Source organism: Pseudopodoces humilis, chromosome 10, assembly GCF_049639895.1.
Source record: "Pseudopodoces humilis isolate 2021_Gansu_Grassland_sample_001 chromosome 10, ASM4963989v1, whole genome shotgun sequence".
NCBI classification, from domain to species: Eukaryota; Metazoa; Chordata; class Aves; order Passeriformes; family Paridae; genus Pseudopodoces; species Pseudopodoces humilis.
In genome coordinates, this window is record NC_142209.1 from 4,138,704 (window position 1) to 4,163,882 (window position 25,179).

Here is a 25,179-nt window from a genome sequence, read left to right on the forward strand (position 1 = left end):
GTAAGTTAGGTGATTTGTCTTTCTGCTGAATAAAAACATGCTGTGGGAACCTGTGTGTCCAGAAATGCCTTTCCTTGAGCTGCCTTCACATCAGTGTTTGGATTGTCTTGCCCACCACTCTTCTGGTTGTCTCTTCTACAGGCAGTAACAGATGTCTCACCCCTGGGGTTGTGTCTGTTGCTGTCCACTCTTTAGCAGTCTTTTCTCTGATAAATGTGCTCTGATAGACCTTCTGCTGAAGTGGCTGAGAAACTTCTAAGCAGTCACCAAGGGCTGTCAAGCAATTCTTCATAATCAGGATGAAAAATACTATACAAAAATGTAATAATTAAATCAGGCCCGTCAAGATCGCACCAAATAATGTGCAGGCTTCACTCCATTAAGCAGCGTTCAGAATCCATTGCTGTTCTGGTCTTTTTTTCCCTTCAGCGTTCGTCTGCTTTTCCCTAGGCTTCTAAATGAGCCTGTTTCTCCTGTGGCAGCCCCAGTACCTGGCTCTAGCTTTTAAAGACAGCAGCAAAAAGCTGCCTGTGGGTGGCTTTTGCCTCTGCCTGTGGTACATACCAAGCAAGCAGCCTCGCTTGCTTCTGCCAAGAGTCCTCAATGTTTCCTTGCACCAAATCTTTTCACTGATCCAGCTGCACATTTCTCTTCTTTTCTACCAGTGCAGCGATCCTCTCTGACCTAATTGAGACTTTGCTCATGTTCTTAGGAAATTAAATTACTGCACAGCCAAAGTTCAGTTATGTCCACGAAGTCTTACTCAAATGATGAAACTCTCCTGTTCTTCAGTTTGATAATGTTTCTTCAATTTGCCATGATTTTTTTTCAAATGGGCTTTGCATATACAGGCTTCCCTAAGAGCTGACTTTTTTTTTTTTCTGATGCTGGGCTGAACCAGAGAAGGCCTGTACCTCAAAGTGCTGTCATAATCTGCAGGATTTGGGGAACCCACAGCCTATTACTGGCTTAATCACAATTTTGATCCTGGGTGAGTCACTGTTTCCTAATTATAAGAATTATAAGAATTACCACACGTACCTCTCACCACTGGCTGTGATCCCACCTGCTCTGCTGCAGGACTGTGTGGAAGCAGCTCCAGGCCAGCAGCTGTGCAGAGCCCAGCACTGGGGCTGGGAAAGCTGCCCCAGATCCACAGGCAGCACAGTAAGCAAGTTTTATAAAGCTGTGGGCACACTCTTCTCCATTTCTTGCTGGGCTGGTTCAAAGCATCTTGCTCATCTCTGTGCTGTGGTCACCAGGCAGCATCTTCATTTTGTTCTTGAGGGGTGGGAGATACCAGCACAGCCTTTCCCCAGGGCTCCCCAGTGGAGCAGACTCTCGGTTTCCATACAGTGTTTCTGTCAAGGATTGTTCTGTAATTAACCTTTTGAGATGAGTAAGTTTCAGATCTGTCAGTTATCTTGGGAAGCATGAGTACATGTACTCCTTCACTTCATGCACTTAAGTGCAAAATCTCAGGTTCTAATTAAAACTTAACTAAAACTTTCAGATTAAATGTCATTGATTCTTTCTTAAATCTATTTTTATTTAATTCAAGCTTTTTCTTCCTCCTGAGCGTAAGTCAAGCTGTGCTAGTGGCCCTTGCCAGAACCTGTATTTTTATTTTTTCCCTCTGCATTGCTTTATCTTTACTTACAAAGATGCAGAGACCTTTTTTCTGGAGCTGTCACCTGTCCAACTCAAAGGTCCAGCAGCACCTTCTTTTTTACCTATATCAAAGCCATAATGAGGAAGAGAAATTATTCTCCCTAAGTGCTTATTAGCATTTTGCACCAGGTTTACTCTCTTTTCAATTTATAAAAGTGTTTAAAAATGAGCACTAGCTTGTAGGCTACCTATTCTGTTACACTCTTTGTAAAAAAACAGGCAAACAAAAAGCCAGCAGGCTGACTGTGAAGAAAACTTCAGATTCTTGCAGTGCTGTGTTTTGGACAAAAGCAAATAGGCTGTTGGATATTTTTTAAATAGCACCTACTTACTGTTTGTGGGGAAAACCATTTCTCCCTTTTTGTTTTATGCTAAAAATTGGTCAGTATTTAGAAGAAGAGAAAACTTCAGGATGCTTTTGGCCTAAGTGACTTGATAAACATCAATTAGATGTGGAGATGCTTTTCAGAACATTCCCTGGACTAAATCCTTTTTAATTTCCCAAGTCAAGGATTTTATAATATACCCATGCCATCCATTTTAAACAGCTTAATTTGAATCAAGAGTCTGGTCTCGAGATTGAAAACAACAGTCTTCTATTTTAGTAGCAGGTAAACAGGGGATGCTCTTGAATGCAGGGATGCTACTGCATAGGGAAAGGAAATTACAGCAGTGGTAGCAGCTCAGTGCATTTAAGTGGGTAGAGATGTCATCTGTCTTAGAAGGGTCAGTTATGTCTGGGTATGTGGATCATAGCTGGAGGAGATTGCTTTGTACTTTGCGTTTCTCCATGTGTCCTGCAGGATGTTTTCTCCTTCCCTAAAGGGGGCACCTGTTGTTTGGACCTGCTCTGCCCTCATGCAGTGTTTATATGCCTCAAACGTGGTGTGTTAAGTGATTGCACCTAAAGTAGCCTTTTTCCCAGGCATGGTTAGTGTTTCTCAGAAAGAAGGTGTCAAAAGTGAAACAAAGGCTGAACCTGCTCCCAGGACAGCAAAAAGGTATTACAGCTGAACACAGAAGCAATTTGATTATGTAGATTAAGCGTGGCTCAATCTATCATAATCACTGTAAAGAAGCCATTTAATTTTGTACCTGTTTGCACAAGTATTCATTACTGCTGATAAGCAGGTTACCAGGGAAGGATTTCACAAGCAGAAATGTCGAGGCTTGGATACCAGTGAGGAGATGCAGATAAGAACAGGAGACAGCCATGCAAATTAGCTTAGGTAAAGCTTTATGTACATTTTTTTTCTTTTGGAGAAGTAAAGAAGGGAAATCTATTAAGAGTGCTGCAGTCTTTAACCAAAGAGTGGGTGGGTGGTGGGATGTACTGGATGGGTGCAAGAGCTCTCCCGGGAGGAAGGCTCCCAGTGGTAGGAAAGCATCTCCTCCGCCCGAGTAGAAATCCATGTATGTGTTTTCTCACTTCATCACTCCTCAAAAGTAATTTAAATTTATGGAGGTCTCGAAACAGTCATCTAACCATGGGTAAGAGAAGGCAGCTCTGGAACTCCAGGTTTCAGGTTGGCTATGGGCATTGCCCTGTGATGGAGGTGAATTCATAATTAGCCCTGCATGTCTCAACTTCTCTTTGTTAATCTAAGAGGATGAAATATTCCCTTCAAATAGGTTTTTGGTGCACCTTTTCAGAAAACAAGCCTTTCTTCTGTTTATTTTTCCATTCTTCTGAACATCCAGCTTTGTTTCTTAATGATGTCTGGCTTGGATTCTTTAAATAGAAACCTGTAATTGTAGCACTTTTAAGTTAGTCACTTAATAGGGCTGCAGTCTTGTTCACTGATGAAAAGTAGCCATCCTTTGTTTCCCAGTAGTCTTATAAATGGTACACAGTGTACACAGGAGCTAGTCAGGGGCTCTTATAATTTACAATCAGCAAATTGGCTCCCTTCACAGGAATTAATTTAGCCAATACAAATTATTTCAGGAAGTGATTCATTGCCACTTTAAAGTACTAATTAATTTGGGTGACTTATGAACATTAAAAATGAAACCTCCTTTGTCATTCCCAAGTAACCGTATGCTAATTCAGTGTCATTCTTAAATAACTTGTATCTGCTGTAAATATAGACGTCTTGTAGCTTGAAGTACAAATTCCAGTGGGATTCTGGGGGGGAAACAAGTAGCACTTGATACTTCATTGTCTCTCTTGGCTGCTGAAATTTTAAAATCTCAAAATTGGTGAGAATTTTTTGACTTTCAGCTTCAACTCAGTAGTGTTTTGTTTTCACAGCATCCTCTACTTACCTGTTCAGGTGTCAGGAAATACCTAGGTAGAAACCAAAAATTTAGGAGATAAATGTCAGCCTGCTAGTGATCAGACCCCAGCTGTCCTTTGCCTGCCTCTGATACCAGCTGTGCCACTGGTTGCAGCATGAGTAGCTCCAGCTGTGGTATTTTCTGGAGGGGCATCTGCTGCTTTCTGACTGCTTTCTTTCCTAGACCTGGACTGGCCTGTAGCATTTGTGTGCAGCATCTCCCAAGCTGGTATTGCAGGTTATTCTCCAGTGCAGTCCCACACCACTGCTTCATGCTGGAAACACAGAGGTCTTCATCTTCATTCTTGTGCTGGAAATGCACAGCAGTTTATGGAAGGCTGAGAAGGATCAGCTTCTCAAAAAAGCAGGACGTGGCTTTGATCAGGTTTATTCTACTGTTTTTTTCTACCCCACCTGAAAATCTTCAAAGGTCTCTCTCCCTCTCTGGAAAGCTGTCTAATCCCCATAACCTGCATGCTGCAAAGGCTCACAGCTGTCTGTGTGATGGCTTCCCACTCCTCTTGACATGCCCTCTGCTCTCTGGCCATTGGCAATGCTTTAAACAGAGTTTTCTTTGACTTTTATTTTGTTCTTTGCTTAGATAGTAAATGTATTCAATTTCTCTTCGTTCCTACCTTTTTCATATCTACTGCTCCCTCACTCATTTGAAAATCTAAAGTTTTCTTTAAAAATGAATGGAACCCAGAACATTGGAAGATACCGTGTATGATACACCATATATTTTTGATTCTTTTCCCCTCCAGATTTTAGCATATTGGTTATGTGTAGCAACACTGTATATATTGGTTTATGTGCTGCTTGAAAACTATTTTTTTATGCAGAATAATTTCTACTTGTAGATAAAAGATATCACAAGGTATGTATGATCCCTTGTGCCGAACATGGTCATATCCTTTTATATCCATATCTCTTCAAATGCTCTATTTTGGGCTCTATTTTTTCTGTGGCTAAGGAGAATTAATTAAAAAATACTGAGGTGACTAACAATATTTTATTCCCTGTCAAAAACCTTGGAGTCCAAGTGAAAGAGAAATTCGTGGGGGAAAAAAGTATCATACTCCATTATTAACAGTTCGTGCATTATATTGACATCTCAGTCTGTTGACACCTCAATGCATATGAAAGACCATCTTGATAATGTGATTATGCAAATGACCAGCTTCATGAGGAAGTGTTTCATTTTGAGTGTTCTGTAGAAAAAGAAAAATACTGATAAGTGTTCTTTCCTTACTGTCTTCTCTCTGGTTGGAGGATAACCTCTGCGCTTCGTCCTGGTGAGGACATGACCTCGCCACTGCTGCAGTGGAGCATCAGCAGGGGTGAAGGGAGCCAGGAGATTACCTGATAACCCAGCCTCTGTCCACTGTGCTCCTTCTGCCTGGGGTGTTTGGGGGTAAAAAAGTATATTGCACCATTTATGTTACAGTTTCTGGGCTCAAGGTGGCACACCAGCAGGTGGCTTTTACATCAGCCGCTGTGCTAACTCTTCCTTTCCTACAGAGGATGCAGAGGAGCTCCCTGTGCCACTGCTGGGGACACAGGGGCCGAGTCTGGCACTTCTGTTCATCTCTCAAGTTCAGGTCCCCTGTGGTACTGCAGCACTCTGATATCATTGTAGCTTCTATTTTAAGAATAGCTTCTCCAAGAAATGTAGGTGGCTCAGGTTTTCCTTCTTTGTTGGTTTTAACTTTACATTTGCAAACTCAGTTTCTCTCCTTCTGCAAGGTGAGGCTTTTTTTTTTTCTTGTATAATCACAGAAAATTGCCACAGGGTCAATGTTGCCTTGAAGGGAAGGCAGATGAAAATCCATGTTTTCTGAATGAAGATAGTATTTACTCTTTCAGACATTTACAGATGATATTTGCTCACCAGTGCATCTCTTCTAATGCCAAGAGGAGTAGAGAGCATACTGCAGATAGTACTGAGGTCCTTCTTATTGGAGTCATCTTTCCTAGACTGAGTGAATGACACAGTGGCCAACATAACTGAATGCTGTTGGTATTACCATTCCAGTAGCTGATCCCAGTGGTGCAACTGTAGAGATAATGGATTGCAGATCATTGCTGGTGCAAGCAGAGGTGTGAGCAGGCTCTTGCTGCTTCCTAAGCTTTAAAATATGAAAGCATCCCAATGCAATTGCAAATCATATTGCTGTGTTACACATGGTGAGCTGGGGATGCAAAGAAGTCCCTCTGTAGCTGTTGTTAAACTTTGTAAGTGGATGTTTATCTCCTATGGGTACTCAGCTGCTTTAATAACTATCAATTCTTTATTCAAGTATCAGTTTTATAACAGATAACAAACTCAGGAATTCACATGGAACCTAGACTTCTTTCCCAACTCCATCCTCAGGTTGCTACTGAGCCCTAGTGTTGCAAGGTGCAGCAATATACATCATGTGGCACTTATATAAGCTGTGTCCCAAACAGCGCAACTTGAAAGGGAATTGTGTTACTTATACTGGGGTGGAGAGGAAAAAAAGAGCAGGTTCATATTCAGGGAGCACTTGCTTTTAGCATTAAATGCTTGGGCAGCTGTATTCCCTTTCCACCCAATCTCAGCCATGCTGCTGGTGGGTCCCCTGGTCTGGACTTTGATATGTACCCTGTTGGGCTCTAAACCCACAGATGAAATAATTTATTAGACTGTTTTAAAGTTTGGGGGTTTTCAAATGATGCCTGGAAAGCTTTTTATCATGAAGTGTATGCTTCTCTCTTACCATGCCTTATCTTAGCACTGTGCCTTTGTCTCAAGGCATTTCAGCTGCTATGGGAATCAGAGGTGGCAGGTGTTCTGTCTCTGCCCTCCTACATCTCTTAGCCTTTGGGGAGGGAGGAAGGCTCATTCCTAGTGTTTTTGGGGGGGACTTAAAATCACAGAATCATGGAGTATTTAGGTTGAAAGGCGCATTTAGAGACCATCTAGTCCCAGTTCCTTGCAGTAAGCACGAACACCTTCTGTTAGGGCAGGTTGCTCAAAGTCCCATCCAACCAGACCTTGAACATTCCCAAGGATGGGGTTTCCACCATAGCTCTGCACAGTATGTGGTAGTGCCTCACCACCCTCATTGTAAAACAACTTCTTCATTGCATCTGTTCTAAATTGACCCTCTTTCAATTTAAAACCATTTGCCCTTGTCCTGTTGCAATAGAAAGTTTGTCCCTATCTTTCTTACAGGTTCCTTTTAAATACTGGAAGGCTGCAATAAAGTCTTCCTGAAGCCTTCTCCAGGCTGAACAACCCCACCTGTCCTCACAGGAGAAGTGTTCCAACCCTCTGATCAGCTTAGTGGCCTCCTCTGGACCCACTGTATATAATGTGTGTTATATGTAGTGTCCTGGAGCAGAGCCCCCTAAAAGCAGTAGGTCACAGCAGGATCCTGGCAAGTTCTGTAGGTACTGAGCCAATATTGCCTGATCTCAAGCTCTGACTAAAGCTGGTTTCCTCTGAGTCAGAGCATCTCCTGCACGAGCAGCCTTTGCTTTACTTTCCACTGCTAGGCTCATGCTGACTTTTTTCTGTGTGAAGTGCCATCTGCTGAAGTCCTTGGTTGGCACAAAGTGCCAGTGAGATGAGGTCTGAATGCCGGGAGCTGATATCAGTCGGGCAGTATTTGGTGTGCTACAAAGCAGATGAAGGGAGTCATTTAAGAAAGGAACTGCAGGGGTAGAGCTGTGTGTCCCAACACTTACTGCTAAAGGAGGACTTTGGTTTCAGAGCAGCAAGACCAAAGCAAGAATGAGGTAGGTTTTGAAATGTCATCAACATTGGGCTAGCCACTGCCTTTGAAGCCAGCTTCCATGCAAATGCAGAATTGCCCCCCCAAGGGGTAGTCTGCTGTCACTCCTGTTTGAATTTGGTTTATAACCTCTTAACAAGTGACACTGCTTCAATTAAAGTCAAAACAACCTTGCAATATTGTGTTTTTCTTTTTTCTTTTCCCCATTCTTCAATGCTAATATCAATGGCAAGTCCTGCCAGGCCACCACCATTCAGCAGTTACAATTCATGAGTTGCATCAACCTTTTGCTCTAGCACTCCTAATTAAGCAATTTTAATGACAGGATTTAATGTTTTACACAGTCTAAATGAAGTGGAAAAAATATGAACTGATTTTTTCCATTCCAGCACAAGATTTTGATCAGATAATTTAACCTCTGGGTGAAATGGAAGTAGGAGCATTTATGCATAGGTGATTTTCTCTGCAAAAGCCTTCCTTTATGTACGTCTGTGCATTAATAGAGTTACTGCTTGGCTTTGGGCATCTATTATGAAGGTTTCTGTGTGCCCTCTGCCCTTCTGTTGTCAGTAGCAAAACCCCAAAGCCTTTTGAAATCCACTAACTTGTGACCAGCTTAATGCTAATTGTGTGGCATGTTAATAAAGCGAGAATAAAGGCTTGCAAAAACAACTGCTGAGACTGGTTTTCTAACAGCAACAGAGATTTGTATCCTTGTAACCAAATTTCTTTTGGTGGTGTTCTGCTCTAATTCTAGCTAATACTAGATGAGCTAGGTATGTGCACAGAGTGAAAATGGTCTCTCCTTTGAAGGCAGTCTTGTGCCTGAATTGAAACTACCTGATATGTAATTAGGAGACATAATTATTTTATATAGGTTACACACAGAATTATAATAATCAGCCTTTTCTAAGGAAGAGAAAGCCAGTATGACAGGAAAGTTATGTTTAGTAATGTAATGAGTGCCTTTTTTGACAGAAATGGCACTGTTAAATTTGGGGTTGTGCAGCTGATGGGCGTTCACCCTCGCACGAGGTGTTTTGAATTCTGTGAGGGAAGTGCTGCTTTAAATAATTATGTCTCTTATGGTATTGTATGTCATAATCACTTCCAAAATGCTTATCTAGTTGCTAAAGCTGGAGAGAAGTGAGCTGTTTGGTGCAGTACTGGGTTTTTTAGTTTTACTTCAGTATGTCTGAAGTGATTATTAACTTCAGCAGAGAAGTATATCTGGGGCAGCCTGAAGAGCTGCAGATGAGGCAGAGCATTGTTTCCCAAGTATTTATAATTGAGAGATACTGGAGGGAAGATAAGTAATGTTACATATCCTGGGAAGAAAGTTTGGTTCAGATCCATTAAATAAATAAATAAAGGACCCTTTTACCTGTAATGTTCAGGTAGCACATAAATTAACTGCAGTAGGAGCAGGAGAAGCTGTGTCCCCCCTCACGACCCACACTGGCAGAGGCTCAGCATCACCAGCCAAGAATTCTCATGCTAATCAGGCATATGTGATTCTTTCTCCTGGTTTCTAGGTTTTTCTTCCAAGAAAGACCTACAAAGCCGACTGCTCTTTGTCTTCCAATGTGTCTTCCAACACTAGCTGCTCTAGTCTGGGGAGTGTGTGCTTGGGGCATATCTTGACTTTTAGATATCTTTGACCGTTTAGAGTGATATATCCTTGATTAAAATAGGTTAATAGTTCTTCTCTGCATGTCTTGCTTCACAACTTGCACATTAGCTGCTGCATTTGAAAAGATAAATTTGGGCCAGCAGGAGTAACAAAAAAAGAGAGAAAATTACTTGAAATACAAAAGTCCTTATTTAATACATAAGGATTCAGCTTGCTGTTGACTTTGTTTTTCTGAGGTTCATGCTTTGCTTGACAATACAGCAGAAGAAATTTAATTTTTTGGGAAGTGCTTGTAAAGAAAAAAAGTGATTATTGGGAAATTGGAAGTAGAACCAGATATAGCAACTTTTTTTCTGGTGTTACAGCAGGCAGCAGCCAGCATTGGGAGCTTGGGAGTTTTCTTTGTTTCAAGACTTAAGAAAATATATATATTTAGCTTTCCAGAAGTAAGCAGAGGCACAGAAGTTTGTTTAAGAAAAATGCTGCTTTGGAGATTCCTTTCAGATAAATATTTGCTAGGTGTACTGTTACAGGGTGAAGGGATGCAATTTGGCCACAGCTCTTCCAGTGTATCCTTGAATTTCTGTGCCTCCTGGCCACCCTCTGCAGCCACCCATTCTCTTCCTGCCATAATTGTTCTTGGTTTTCCCTCAACAGCAGAGATGTCTGAGCATGGCAGTGGGGACAAGGATAGTCTCCTCTTAAGCTCAGCACTAAATTTTTGGGTTTTGTTATTCATTGTGAACCTGTGAATTATCCATTCTGGAGTGAGATGGGGAGCTAAGAAAATGACATTTTGTACAGGTTTTTGAAGTTTCTGCTGTTTTTCTTTGCAAACAGATTTGAGGTAGGTTTATGATGTATTTTCAGTCAGTCTGGAGCTTATGTATTGATTTCAGATAACACATGAATGTGGAATTTGAGCTCAGCTCATCACACAGCAAAGTTAATGAAGTAATGAATGTGACACCAAATGCCAGTGTCTCTGTCTCTCCTTATCTCCACAAACACATACTGTGTATGTGCTGTGTGTGTGGCTTTTTTTATTTTAAAGGCCATTTCATTATTCACTCCTCTATCTCTTCCTTGGATGGTGTAGGTAGGGCAGGATATGATAATGAACTCTGTGGGAGCCTTTCTACTGATGTTCATAGCGCTGCATGTAAGTTCACTGTCACAAGAAATAAGTTGTGTAGTCCTGATAGAGGAAAATAGTTTTTCTTTTCTTATATCTCCTGTATTTTGTCCTGTATTTCTCACCATCTCTGCTCTGAAACATTTTAAGTATCATCAGGCTCAGAGAAAAGCAGAGTACCTACCACGTGCTTCAGCTCTGGTGTCTATTGAGGAATGAGTCAACAGCAGCATCTATTCAGAAAGAATATCTAAAATCAAGGAAGGATGAAGCAGATTAGGTAAAAAAAAATAAAATCAAATGTCAGAAGTGTTTGTATTCCCTCACCCTTTGTTAGCAAAGGTGGGGTTTGTATTCTGATATTCATGTAGTTGAAGGGTATTAGAAAATCAGAAGTACTGTGGGTGCAACACAAGGGGTTTTACTTGAGTCTTTTTCAACTTTTTATTCTATTAGTGTCATTGGTAGCTTAATGGATTTCTTGATTGTTGAGCTCTTCTTTTTGATGCAGTATTGTTAGTCTTAGCATGCATTCAGAGTGACAGGGAGCATTAAAAATAGTCATTTCCATTTGAGATATCTAGCGATAATTTTTTATAGCCACTGTGTGAAAATATCTTGAACAGTAGCAGAATTATCTATTGTAAGAGAGATGATTTTACTTGTGAATTGGGTTTAAAGATAAAATCTGCCTACTTCCCGAGTCATGGATTTCCTATTCATTGCTCTGTTAAATTTAATCGGGAGCGAGACTTAATCCAGAACAAAGATGATTGAATTGCTCTTTAACAGTGATGTAGAACATTACCCAGATCTCACTTCAGTTTCACAGTGCTGAGAAATCACAAGCATGAGAGTTGCTTGTGAGCACATTATACAAAGAGATGCTTTTTACTCATTAGAAAGTGAAATGTATTCTGGCTTTTGGAATAAAGTTGTTAGGAGGTGTAGTATAGAATGGGTTAAATCTGTGTACTGTATTAGCTAGAAATTACTTTGGCATGAAGTAAAAAGGCTTACTTGACTTGCAAAAGCCTCTGATGGCTTTAAGTTCTGCCATTAACTGAGCTGCTCCTGGGTTTGTGCAGTAGCCAGGATGGACAATGAAGTACCTTAATGCAGCTTTGGTTCCTCTTTGAGAACCCAGAGGAGGACAAGCTCCAGCACTGGGCAGTGTGTCCAGCAGAGCCACAGCATGATCCACTGCTCCCCTTTGCTGCTAGCCCTAACAAAAACATGCTTTCGAGAATTACTGTCTTTTCTTAACCTCTTGTATTCTACCAGGAAGTGTATAGACATATAGAGTCATCCTAAATCTCCAGTTACAGCCTGGAACAGAGTTATGATATCAACTGGATTTTGTCCTTTGAGGGCAAAGAGAGAGCACAGGGGAAAGCAGCTAATTAAAGGATTTCCAGGCTGTGACATGGGAACTTGACAGCCCCTGTGTTCATTTCAGGGACAGACTGAGCACAGACTTTAACCAGTAGAATTTGGAAGCTGGAATTGCTTATTTCAGATACCTCACTTAAAATAATTTTTAAGAAAAGGGGACCAGGTCAGGGATTGGTGAAGCAGCATCTTGCTGTAGGGACTCTGGCGGACAACACACCATTGGCAAGCTATAAACCCTGTAGTTTAGGAGTGTATCCAAGGCCAAGAGATGTAGGGACTTAGTAATGATGGCACTGCAGCTCCAGGCCCTGCTGTTGGCTGGCAATCACTGGGTGAGTAAGAAAGGCACCATCGGTGCCACGTTTAAGGGTTTTGGGCGTGAGTGTGCCCCATGCAGCATCTCTTTCTTCTGGTTAGAATGATTTTGACCTTCTGGGTTAAACTTTTCCACTTAATGATACTTTCCCATTATGTGAGTCCTCTCTTCCTTGCCTTATTTGCATACCTTACATCATGTTTCATTTAGGATTTGATACAGTCAGGAGCCCAGGATAAAAGCCAGTGTACAAAAGACTGGCATAATGAAATTTTCTAGGACTGGAAGCTGCTGGGACCAGTTGGGACCAGTCATGGGCAAAATAAATATTGTTTTGTCCACTGTTGCAGTCTTCCTAGAGCAAAGTGGAGGTCTCTGTCTGCTTTAGGACAGCCAACTAAATCAGATCGTTCCCCTCCTTACACGTGTGTTGTCCTGCAATGTGACAAGGGAGCTCCTGCAGCATCCTCAGCTGCGGTGTCCCGCCACGTGGGGACAGCCCTTGGCCAGGATTTTGTTTGCAGCATCCACAGCTAAGTATAATTGCCAAGTGTTAATCCAGCTCAGTAGCTTAGAGCAAGACTGTAATCATAGTTATTGGGTTTTGTATTAAAATGCTCTTTTTTTTAAAGTTCTCGTTAGGTTTAGCAAACTGGCTATAGAGCTGATTGTGTTCTGGTTGGAGGGATGTATGTGAGTGGAGCAGGCTGCATGTCCAGAGGTTTCCTTCTCCTCTCCATTCTTGTTGCTTCGAGAAACAGTCATTTGCTTTAAAGTCAGGTTTGCAGCTTTGATTGAAAATGACTGTGCAAAACCCCATCAGAACTGTGCATGCCACAGAGTCACTTTAAAAGAAAAACTTCTAAAAGGCACCTTGAAATGTATGAACTCCCTGGGATGCCAGGGGCCATCACCTGTGGTTTGCTGCTGTCCCCAGGTAGGACCTAGTAAGTCTTTGTCTGCCCAAAGAGCTCGGAAAGAAAGGATGGAATTGTGCTGTCTGAGGTTTGGGAATGATTATTAAGTGCTGGCCCACTGCCTGGCAGCTGTCAAGGGTTTGCAAAAGTGAGACAGATCTGGGAGAGGCAGCTGCAATTGTATAGCTGGGAAGTTGGGCTTTTAATTGCTAATTGAAGTTACCATTTGCATTTGGGGGTTTCCTTTCTAAAGGACGACATCATATTCCACAAGAAACTGCGAGTGTTGTGTGTTTATAGCACAACCAAACTGGCAACTTGCTCTTGCTGCTTTGCTGGTACTTCTGTATCTCACCTACTGCCTACTTTTGCTTTCCCATCTGTATTTTTTATGACTTCTGTCCTGACAGCCCTTGTTCTCCTAGTCCTTGACTCCCCTCCTGTGCAGACATATGATCCCATAACATTTTCCTTTTTGTCTTTATAAACAATAGGCAAGCAGTCTGATAGCACAAGTCCAAAGTCAAGGGAGCTTTGTAGATTCAACTTGACAGCTCCTCTCTGAATTATTTAAAAGCCATAAACAAAAGAAAAGCCATCTACAGCTTCAGGTAGCTTCTCCTCTGGTATTGTGAAGAATGCCTGATAGGTGAATTAAGCTAATTTTGCCCATTTAAATCTATGGGATTTAGTAGAATAGCAAATGCAATTAGAATTCAGGGGCTGCCTCCTGGTATTCCTTAGGGAAGGGTAACTTGCAGGAAGGTGAATGAGCAAGTTGAGGAGAGGGAAAGTTGGAAGGTGAATGAAGGAACAGAGAATTACTGTCTAGTATGAATTGTGTGTTGAGTTTGGATATTTCTTTCCCTTTCACAATCAATGAACTTAAGGCATCCTGTATTTGCTTCTGACTTTAATCTCAGTCCTTGGTGGGTTTCCTTGTTTGTTCTTTTTGCATCCTTTGTTTTCAAATCTAAAATGCTTTTCTACAGCTGAATGACCCAGTGATTTCTGACTTCTTGGATGAATTTTAGTTGCTGTTTTCCCTCATGCTTCTGGATTCGGGAGTGTTTTAGATGGCTGAGGTTAGAGAAGCAGGCAGAAGGCACAATTGAGTCCTCTAGACGATGCAAAGTTCATTATTATCTTTTGAATAGTTCATTCTGCAGAACGAAGTAGGGAAGATGCCATGCTTTGCATTTATTGTACTAAAGCAATGAAGCTGTACTCTCATCATGCTTAGTGCCTAAGGCATAGCTGTCTTCTCACTCCCTTCCCCCCCTCATATAAATACAATGGAGAAAGCATCAGGATATTGAAAGCAACTTCATGTCTGTTATTTGTACTCTGCATGATTTTGTTTAATGAAGTTCTTCACCTTTTATGTACAATCAGATCTTATTAAAATGCAATTTACTTTGTTGTTTTTATCAATACCAGCCATGTAACTTTGCCATGAAAGCTGATAGTTTGCATTATGGCTTTACTTTGAAAACTGACCCACAAAAATGGCTTTGATAGATCTTTTCAGAGATTCCAACACCTTTCAGTGTACAAAGCAAAGATTCCTCTCTTCCAAGCAGCTTTGCAGGCATGACCCTGACACAGTTCAGGTCAGCTCCCTCTTACATACAGTTATAATAGATTTACAGAGCCCTCACTGGCTGTGAGCCGAGCCAGCCCTGAACCACTTCTAGGCCACAGGTGTATAGGGGATGGTTCTGCTGGCTGGGGAAGATACTCTGCTTCGCTGCCCTATCCTTACCTGTGCTTACCTGTACTGTGGGAATAGAAGACAGGAAATGTTTTTAATACAAACTCTGACTGGAATTCACACAAGGAGAAGATTTAAGTATAACTGGAATTTTACCTGCTCAAGAGAAAACTTGTGCTTGTGACATGAAGTGCAAGTCATCAGAACCTGCCTGCAGGCCTTACTTAGGCTTTAAACCATTTTTCTTTGCCATTCTCAAGTTCAACAACATCCTTTCTTCATTTTCCTGTGTGTCTTGGCTAGTGAAAACATGTGCCCACTGTACTCAGGGCATTTTTGGAACAGTATCTTGAGGAGACAAAGTGTCCTATTTCCCAAGTCTGGGGAAGGCCACGTGCCCTGGTGCAGCTTGCCCAGCCCTGTCTGCATTGCAGGAGGGTTCAGGTACGTAGGGCTGCTCTTGATCCTGTTATAGCATTAGCTGAAGTGGATGGTGAAGGAGAGCAGCAAATTGTGAGTTCTATCAAGATTAATGGAAACTTTTGTTTTACCTTAATTAAACTTTCATTCCTCAAATCAAAGTAATTTTTCCCAAATCAGCATGTGTTATAAATAGCATTAGTATAGGTACCATTTCTTGAAGCTTCTCTGCATGCTAATATTAATGTTTGTGCCTTGAGTTTTCTCCTCAAGAAATCATTTATCATTTCTTTTATCTTCCCAGGCCCTGATGATGTCATTTCTGTGGCACATGTGTGTGTCATAGAAAATAAAAGGGAAAAAAAAAAATAAATACATCTTTTTATATAAATACTGGTTCATGCAGCTACAAGCTGGGCCACCTTGAAGGTATCCTTCTCTTGTCCTTACCACCAAGCAGCCCTTTGGGTGGAAGCAGCCTCCAGGGATGAGATATTTTTTGCTTTCCTGGTGTATTTCTTCCTATTACAGTAGCCCTGCTTGCCCCATGGATGTGTAATTCCCCACACTCCCTGCCTGCAGCCTCAGCTTTAACATACACTGTTGTCCCCTGCCTCAGACAGCACTCTCAGTGCTGAAACTGTGACTCCATTCCTGTTGCTATTAAATATACTGTTCTTGGCCTAAAGAGACGTGAAGGCTTTGATTTCCATGGCTGCCAGACTTCTGGCCCATGCAGTAACACAATTAGAAAGCTTGCAGATGCAGTGAATCCGTCATCCTTCTTTTCCAGCTGGAATAAGCAAAACATTTAGAAGAATTAATGTGTTTGAGCACTCAAGTCTCCCTGCAACATTATTTTGAGACCCACTAATGCAGTGGTCAGGATTTAAATACATGTCCAGAATATTTGAAGTTGATTGGTTTAGGATACTGTTGTATCAGGGTTTGGCTTTGGTTTGGTGGTGGGGTCCCACTTAAAAATGGTTGGGTATGTTTGAGGGATGTTATTACAGATAAAGCATAGAAACTAAAGCTGTCAGAATTCAGGCTGACCCTTTTTTGGTCAGTCTTGGGGGTAGAGGTGGCTTTCATTTGCATGGGGTAAAGAAGCTACAATCTGCAGATGTGATTCACTTGGTGGGTTTGTGTGGTGAGGTTTTGGTAGCGGGAGGGTGCAGGGGTGGCTTCTGTGAGAAGTTTCCCAAAGTTTCCCTCTGTCCAACAGAGCCAGTGCCAGCCAGCTCCAAGATGAACCCACTGCTGGCCAAAGCTGAGCCCATCAGCGATGCTGGTAGTTCCTCTGGGATAATGTATTTAAGAAGAGGTGAGAGGAAATACTGCACAACTGCATCAGGGAGAGGGGAGTGAGAATATGGGAGGAACAATTCTGCTGCAGACCCAAAGCTCAGTGAGGAAGGTGGGGGAAAAGGTGCTCCAGGTGCAAGAGAATTCCCTGCAGCCTGTGAGGTAGCTGTTCCCCTGCAGCCATGGCGGTCCACAGAGAGAGATCCACCTCCAGCACATGGAGAACTCCATGCCAGTGCAGGTAGATGCCCAAAAGAAGGATGTGACCCTGTGGGAAGCCCACACTGGAGCAGGCTCCCAGAATGGCCTGTGGACATGTGGAGAGAGGTGCCTGCACTCTAGAGCAGGTTTTCTGGCAGGGCTTGTGACCACACAGGGGCTGACCCTGGAGCAGTTTGTGAAGAACTGTAGCCCATGGGAAGGACTCACATTGAAGCAGTTTGTGAACTGTCTCTAGTGGGAGAACCCTATGCTGGAGCAGCGGAAGAGCTTGGGGAATCTTCTGCTTGAGAAGTGAAGGAACAGCAGAGACAATATGTGATGAGCTGTGGCCCCAGTTCCTTGTCCCTTTCTGTCACTGAGGGGGAAAGGATAGAAAAAATCAGGAGTGAAGCTGAGCTTGGGAAGAAAAGAGGTGTGGGGGAAAGGTGTTTTTAAGATTTTCTTTTATTTCTCATTATCTTATTCTGATTTGGTCAGTAATCAATCAGATTTTCCCTGAGTTGAGCCTGTTTTGCCTGTGATGGTAATTGGAGAGTGACTCTAGCCCTATTGTCTCCTGTGTCTCCTGAGGGAGGTGAGTGACAGACTGGCTTTGGTGGGCACCTGGCTCCCAGCCACATCCCCCCACCACACTAGGGGTTGCCCAAATAGACAGCTTGGCTGCCCCAGATTGTTAACAGCCAACCATACAAAATGAACAGCAGCAGAGTATGTATCCATTATCAGTTTTAAATAAATTGATTTCATGAGTTTCTGCCAAAGTGTTTCCCTTTTGCTCACCCAGCCAGCCTGGCTCTGCTTGGCTTCCTTAATCATTCCTGACATCACCTGTGATTAACCCATCTTCCTGTATTGATTGCCACCATCTCTGGTTGTGATGGATGAATTGTTCTTCCACTTTTGCCTTGAGGGAACAGCATCATGGGAGGGGTTTAGGAAGGTTTTTTCCCCAGGCTGTCCCGCTAGCAGTGGCCAATATGTATTCCCACCAGTTACACACCTGCAAGGCCTCTGTCTCCAGAGGTCAGCTTGTGTCATTCAGGAATTTCTGTTTGCATTGGAACCTGGTATGAAATTCCCCAAGGTCTTGCTGAGCTGTTGAAGCACCTGGGAGGTACCAGACACTCACCTAGGACCTCAGACCACCAGGTCCAGCATCCCAGGAGCTTAGGTGTGAACTGTGGTGTGGGAAGGTCATAACGTGTCCTTCAGAACCTCAGCTGGGGATGATGCTGGAGCCAGTGTGTCCAGCCTCACCTGGCTGGCTGTTACAATTTAGCGCTGCTTTTCAGCATGCTTGATTGCAGGGGTTCGTGCCTCAAGTTTTTTTGGGAGAGGAATGCAACTGGAATGGATTTCCCATCATCAGCAAGTAAGTAAATAATGCAGTTCCAACAGGAATTCTTATGAAGGGAGTTAAACCTCAGGAGTCTTCATCCCTGCCTTTTTTTGTTCAAAACCTCATTGGGAACATCAGGATTAACCTTGGGCAAATCCACCAAGTTGTTGCCTCGGTTTCCCCACATGTAAGATAATACTTCACTACCTTAGCAGGGCATTTATTACGCTTAATTAATGTTGTAATTTGTCTTTGGTTCCTCTGATAAAACGTGTGGTGCGAATGCAAAGTTGTTTTTACTGATTGGATTGTTAATTAAATGTGCACATATAAATGATTTATTGGCATTTGAGAACTAAGACTTAATAATTTATAATATTAACATCAAGGTGGTTGGATCAACAGGCTTAAGCCTGTTATCATTCAGCTATTTAGAAACTGAAACAAATGGCACTGGGAAGGGAAGGGAAGGAAAGCAGGAGCTGGACCAGCTAATAACTTACTTTGTGGTATTTCTATGTGGGGATCGATTTAATATCAGGATCTGAATTCTGGTGCCTGGCCCAGGCCAGCTGCTGGCAGCATCAACGATGTGCTGAGCTTTATAGAGCACAGGAGACATGTCATATAGCAGTGATCCCTCTTGGCCCAACTTGGAAACCATTTGTCAGCCTTCAGAGGACCATGCTCTACCTCAGAACAGCTGATGTGCACTATTAGCTCTTGTGTATCAGGAAACAGCATGAAAGCAAGGATATCTGGGGCATGTGTGAATTTGTAAGCTGCTGACATGGATCACCTTCTCTAGTTGGATGCTCCTGGCCCAGTGGCAGCTTGTTCCCACAAAATAACAAGGGGTTGCAGTCCCTAACCATAAGGCTTCTGCCTACTTATATCCTTTTGTCCCCTGGGGTTTTACCTAGGCAGATGTTTCTTAGATGTGGGAATGAGCTGTAGCTGACAGCCCAGGCAGGGCCCAGGGGAATAAATGTGTCATCCTAGCCCAGCAATGAGTTCAGGAAACAAGGGAAGGCAGCCTCTAGGAGCAGACACAGTTGGTTGATTACATACTGGGACCAGAAAGGAAGGCTCTTCCCTTTCATCATCTCTTCCCTTTCTGGCCCCAAGGAAGATGTGCACACTGCTGTTGGGGGAAGGGGAAAGGGGAAGGGAAGGGAAAGGGGAAGGGAAAGGGGAAGGGGAAGGGAAAGGGAACTGTGTTGTAAGCAGGATTTGCAAATGTGAATTCACTAGAGGAGGACGAGGAGATGGGAAGATGTACATAGTACATAGTGGAAGAGGCAGTTGAAGCCAAGAACAGAGTACTGAAAGTATGGTTTTGAAATGCCATGCCAGGGACAATGATCTCACAAATACAAAAGCCATGGAAAATATGGAACAGATGGGCTTGGAAAGATCCAAGTGTTCTTGCACAAGTAAGGGAATTGCTGATTCAAGTGTGAAGATGATTTGAAAGAGGGAGCTGAAGAGTGTTGGGTACTGTTGAGCTGGAAATCACTGACTTGGAAGAAGGAAGAAGAAAGAGAAGATAAGAAAGGTGGGAGAAGCACATCATCAGTGTGAAAGAGGCATGACAGAGCCATCTGAACATGAAGCAGAGCTTTAGCAGATTGAAGTTGGCCTTTCACAGTAAGGGCAAGGGGAGCACACTGTAAATTAAAGAGGACCAAGGAGCTGGGATAGAATCACAGAATATCATGAGCTGGAAGGGACCCACAAGAATCATGAAGTTCAACTCCTGGCCCTGCACAGGACACAATCCCAGCACATGCATCAGTGCTGTCCAAACACATACTGAGCTCTGTCAGGCTTGGTGCTGTGACCACTTCCCTGCAAAGCCTGTTTCAGTGCCCAGCCATCTTCTGGGGGAGAACCTTTCTCTCATAAGTGTCTCTGCATCCATTCTTTCCTAGTTCAGCAGCTAGGAGCTGTGGTCCTTGCTGTGCTTTGGGACTGGGTTGCATTAACTCTCATGTTTGTAGGGTGGATTGCTTGTCTTATCTAATTCAGGGTAGCTTGAACAGAAAAGGCTTTTCACATTCTACTGGTTTCTGTTTACAGTTCTGATCCCTGATGGTTTGCCACTGGTCTGCAAAAATCAAAATCTAAAAGTACCAGATTTAGATGATATTTCAGAATACTCTCGTGCAGATCGGTGGCTGTTTCTCCAGGTTGAACATTTTGTTTCTGATGTGAGTTTGGAAGGGAGACATATGCAATAGCAATATTAATGATAACACCCTGGGGCTTGGTTTTGCCCCACACTGCACTGATGGGCAGGGCAGCCTGACCTTGGCTAGGAAGAGATTAAATACATCACCTCCAGCATGATGTAATGACTGACTGCAACAAGCAATAGAAGGGAAAGAGGGACAACATTGGCAGTAGAAATGCAGGTCTTAAACTGCAGTTGTCAAACGATGTACAGCATTGTGTTGCCAAATGAATATTTGGGAGTTTTAAGTCTAAAAAGAATTGATGCTAAAAGCTGTCGTCACTAAACTGATGCCTTGCCATTTCCTGTGGTTTTGCAATATTGATATTAATATGTTGCATGTTTATGTATAGGTTTTTTGAATGCTTATTATAAGCTGTATTTATATACTGCTGCCACTTCCTTCAAGGTCTTGAGCATATTGTTTATAGGGATCATCTGAAATCCCAGGATTTATGACTATAGGAACAAGTAACTTTAGAGACCCTGTCACAGATCAATGGGCAGTGGAACTCAATATTCCCACACAGAGAGGAGGGGAATTGTGCTTTGGGGGTGCAGGGTTAACGCCAGAATAATTTGGTTTTAATGTAGGTATCCCTACCTTGCCTGATGGGGGAGTGTGCAGAGCTGTTAGAGCTGTGTATCTTGCTTTGCAGTAGATGCAGAATAATCAGTGTCTAATGAGATTTTCTCATTCTGAATTCTAAATAAATTAGATGCTCGTCAATACCAGTTTTGTTCTAGAATGACTAAACTGCAGAGGCAGTTGCCTGTAATATATCAGCAGTACCTGGGGTGGACTTTGCTGGCTGGTTCTCCTGCCTTTACAGAGCTTTCTTTGCCTTCTTCCCATCAGTCTCATTGGCCTCCATTTCTATCATGAATTCAGAAGATGGAATAGAATCAAGGGAACTGATGTCTGTGTACAGCACTGGATATGTGTTCTATTTTCTTCTAGCCCTGTCTTCAGTTGCCTTGTTGATGCTGTTTTCTTGAGAGCTACATGCAGAAATGAAAAGGGCACGTTAAGGAAAAGGGGTTTCTCACTTGGCTGAGAGACAGCTTACTGCTTATTTTAGTGTGTCACTGGAGCAAGCCTTGGACTGCTCTTCTCAGGGCACCCATGAGCTGTGAATACAGACCTGGCTATGTATGATAACAAATAAGCTTCCAGTGATACAGCTTCTTCTTTTGCTGGGTTTGATGTGAATAGACGGAGAAAAATGTGTTGTAAAATCCAAAAATGAGAAGAGTATTTCAGAGAGTAGGAAAAAGGCCTATAGTCATGTGTATTGAGTTGGAGCTAGAAATGCCAGATGTGGAAGTGTCAGAAAACTTGATAAAGGCATCCCAGCTACAGAGGTTAAAGTCTGGAATTGCTGAAAAACAAGGGAAGGGATTCAAGGAGATGCTGAATTTCTACCTGGACACATTTACTATTGACATGCACTTCATCTTGTGTGGAAGCTGCAAACTGTGCATGATGTAGGATGATGAAAACACTAATTAGTTTGAAAACTTTTTTTCTAAAAAGCTTTACAATGTGCCTATGAATTCTGACTTAAGAAAAAACTATATATGTGTGTATATGATTGTAGGCAAGTCTTTCTACAGAAAGTGAGTCAAAGGAGTGCCATAATCTTTAAATCTGTGACTTAACATTTTAGGAATTTTCCTTGTTATCCTGGATGGGTATAATTGTGTAGCATTTGTGAACTTAAAAACCCAAAAGATTATGTATTTACAGCTGGATCTAGAGTGAAGCACAGACAAGACATTTTCCAGATGTATTGAGTTTTTTGGTTTTTTTTCTGGGGCCCAGGTAAGCCTAAAGAGGCTTTATCTCTGTGTGTACAAAGGAATTAGATAAAAATCCAGTTCCTAAGGATTAAAAGGCACAGTCTAGGCGTGCATGTTCTGTTCCGGGTTTAATACTTAAAGAGTTGGCGTGTTGCTGCTCCTGAAATATTTTGATACAACATCTTTTATATGTTAGACCTTGTTCTGTAAAGAAGCAGTTGGTGTAAAGTAATTAATTTCTTCTTGAGCCTGATGTTCACAGTATAGATAATAAATATTCCTTTAAATTTCTTCAGAAGGGGTTCATGTTAGGTGAGTGTGATGGCATAGAAAGTAAATTCTGGCTTACAGGGAGAGAGGGTTGTGTACCACTTCAGCCAACTCACTGTGCACCTTTCATTGATAACAGTTGTATCACAAGAATAGGAAAAAAAAAACCAAATTTGGCATGCAGCACATGGTCCTGCTGGGAAGAGATCTAATCTAGCAGTTCAGCTTTTCAAAACCTCTTGATTTTTGTATGCTGGAGGTTCATTGTGTTTCCTGGGTTAGAATTTGTAATTTTCTTTCAAAAACAAAAAACTGACTTGTGTCATACCACAAGAAAATAACCAAGGCTCGAGGGAATTAGAGTGAAAAGCCATTAGAATCTGCTAATTACAAGATGAAGAGCAGTCAAGCAGTGGTGGTCTATTGGGGAACCACTTTTGCACATTTATGTGTAGAAAGACTTTGTGTGTGACATTGATGGGAAAAGTTTTGGTGAAATATGTCTTGCAGATAGTCTGCAGCTCAGTCCTAAGAGGCAGCACCAGGGTAATAGTTGCCACCTTCAGTAAGGAAGGAGTAAATTTACTTAAATAATGGACTTTCTGTACAAACAGCACTAGATTTAGTTCAACTATATACTTTTATTCTACCTGTAAATAACAGAAGACAATGGCAGCTTGAGTGCAAGCTTTCTCATCCAGGTGACTTTCCCACTGTATCAACAGCTTTGCTTAATTAGGCTCCAGCTCCTTGGAATAAGTGCTGAAAAAACAGCCATTTGTTAGCCAAAACATCTGCTGGGGAGGGAAGGTGAGAAGTTGTTAATTTAAAATAAGATCTTTAAGAACCCTAACTGTGACTCCATAGAACAAACCTAGCTGAAAATCCAGAAAGCTCATGCTTACCTGAGTGATGGCTGTGCTGGAAGTTTGAGGTGAATCTCCTTTATTTGTGCAGAAAAAGGGGGGAATAACAAAGAAACACAAACATTATGGCCTGTAATTAATTATAATATGGTGAAAGACCAAAAATTATTTCCAGTCCTTCATGTGAAAATGTGCACCTATAATTTGGAAACACATCCATCCTAAGGAATGATCTCTTCAGCTTTTCCTTCAGTGTGGGCTTCTGAATTCCACTTCAAGGATTTTTATGTGTGGGATAGCAAGGCAGGAATGGTCTCAGAAAGGATTGTATTCAAGGGAATAGAATTGTTAGTGATTTGTGCTCATCTTGCCCTTTTTTGAGCCCTTTTGGGACAGGTTTGATGTCAGCAGAGGAAGACTGAAATACTCAGCTATGATTTTACACAAGCCCACTGGTGAGAGGGATGTGTAGCTCCTTCAGCTGCAGCAAGGCATCTTTTTTGGTGAGGAGGGATAGCCAGAGAAGGAGCCCTGCAGGTGCTGGGAGGATGGAGGGTCTGTCCAGAGCTTTTTCTCACTCCCTGGAGTTGAGTCCACTTGGGAGTCAGTGGGTGTCCCCTTCAAGGAGAGGTGTGCATGTTTTTAACAGCTGTCCATCAGGGATCATTGAGGTATCCTCTCCTCCCAGCAACGTTTTCTAACACAAAGATCTAAGGGAGTGGGAGAGCTCCAACCTCAGCTGTCACTGACTCCCTGTTGCACTGGAGCGGCTCTGACAACTTTTCGGTTGTTCAGCTGCGTTTCTTCAAACCTCACAAAACATCCAGAGCATTTCTGATTGTCTTCATGTTGACTACTCTTGCATGAATACCAGCCAGACTTTAATTCTCCTCTGTTCCTTTCCTGTACAAATTGCTTCCCCAGGGCCATCCAAAATAGGGCTCATCTTGGAGGGAAGGAAATCAGTGTGCTTCAAAACCCAGCTGTCACCAGGTGAATAACTCCTTTGAATGATGAATGTAGCAGGTATCTCATATACTCAGGAAGGTCCTTAACTTGATTTGGTTTTTCTTCGCCATCAAAAATGTGCTGCAAAATTATTTTTTTTTTTTTTTTTTTGGTGCAATCAGTGAAAGTACCTTCAAATCCCATGGGTAAGTGCTGTGAAGGTACTGTGGGTGCCCCAGTCATATTCAGACTGGAGAAATAGGGATGTGTCAGGTTCAGGACAGAGGTGCTCCTGTCAGGTCTGTCTTTCCACTGAAGACCAATTTACAGCTTCATTTTACATAATGGTTACTGCCTTGTGAATACGTATCCAGTCTGTGCAATAACAGATTTATGGTGGAGTCAGGGCCTTCCCATGTCAAGGAACTGCCCTTCAGATTTCCCGTAATGCCATCTCTGCAGTCCAAAAGAAAAGCAGGCAGATGCAGAAAGTTTTTCATAGGTCTTAGCAAGAACTTCAACCCTGGAGCATGTTAGAGCAGTTCTGGAACTGCACCCTATATTAATTTTAACATGAGTCCTGGCATGCACCTACGTTTGCCAATTAAATTTTTCAATTCATTTGTAACACTAAAGGACAAGAAGATGCATAAGTTTGATGTCCCCAGAGCTTTTTCTATTGTGTTAAGACTAAGGTTCTAAAGGTTGATATTAGCAGCCACACAGTACAAAATGCTGCTGTTTGCCAGGCAGTAAACCCTAATCTCTCAATCTTTGCTATGTGTGTTCATTTTTCTTCTTCAGTTTTGTTTTAGTAAAGGCAGCTTGTTCCTTCTGCCTCTCTTGCTAAGAGGGGCTGCAGGTGCAGACCACTCATAGGAGAGGATTCATGTGTACAAGAGTCATTTTAATAACTACTTTCTTCATAGCAGGGTTACTCAGTTGA

General features: G+C 42.3%; 1 protein-coding gene and 1 non-coding gene across 6 annotated transcripts in view; both read left to right on the plus strand.

Annotated features, from left to right (window-relative positions):
- The window catches only part of COP1 (COP1 E3 ubiquitin ligase), a 124,275-nt gene that overhangs the window by 93,674 nt on the left and 5,422 nt on the right, over positions 1–25,179 (plus strand). The gene's annotated exons all lie outside the window — the stretch shown is intronic.
- Positions 12,481–12,616, plus strand: LOC148183652 (small Cajal body-specific RNA 3). The gene has a single exon (XR_015773419.1).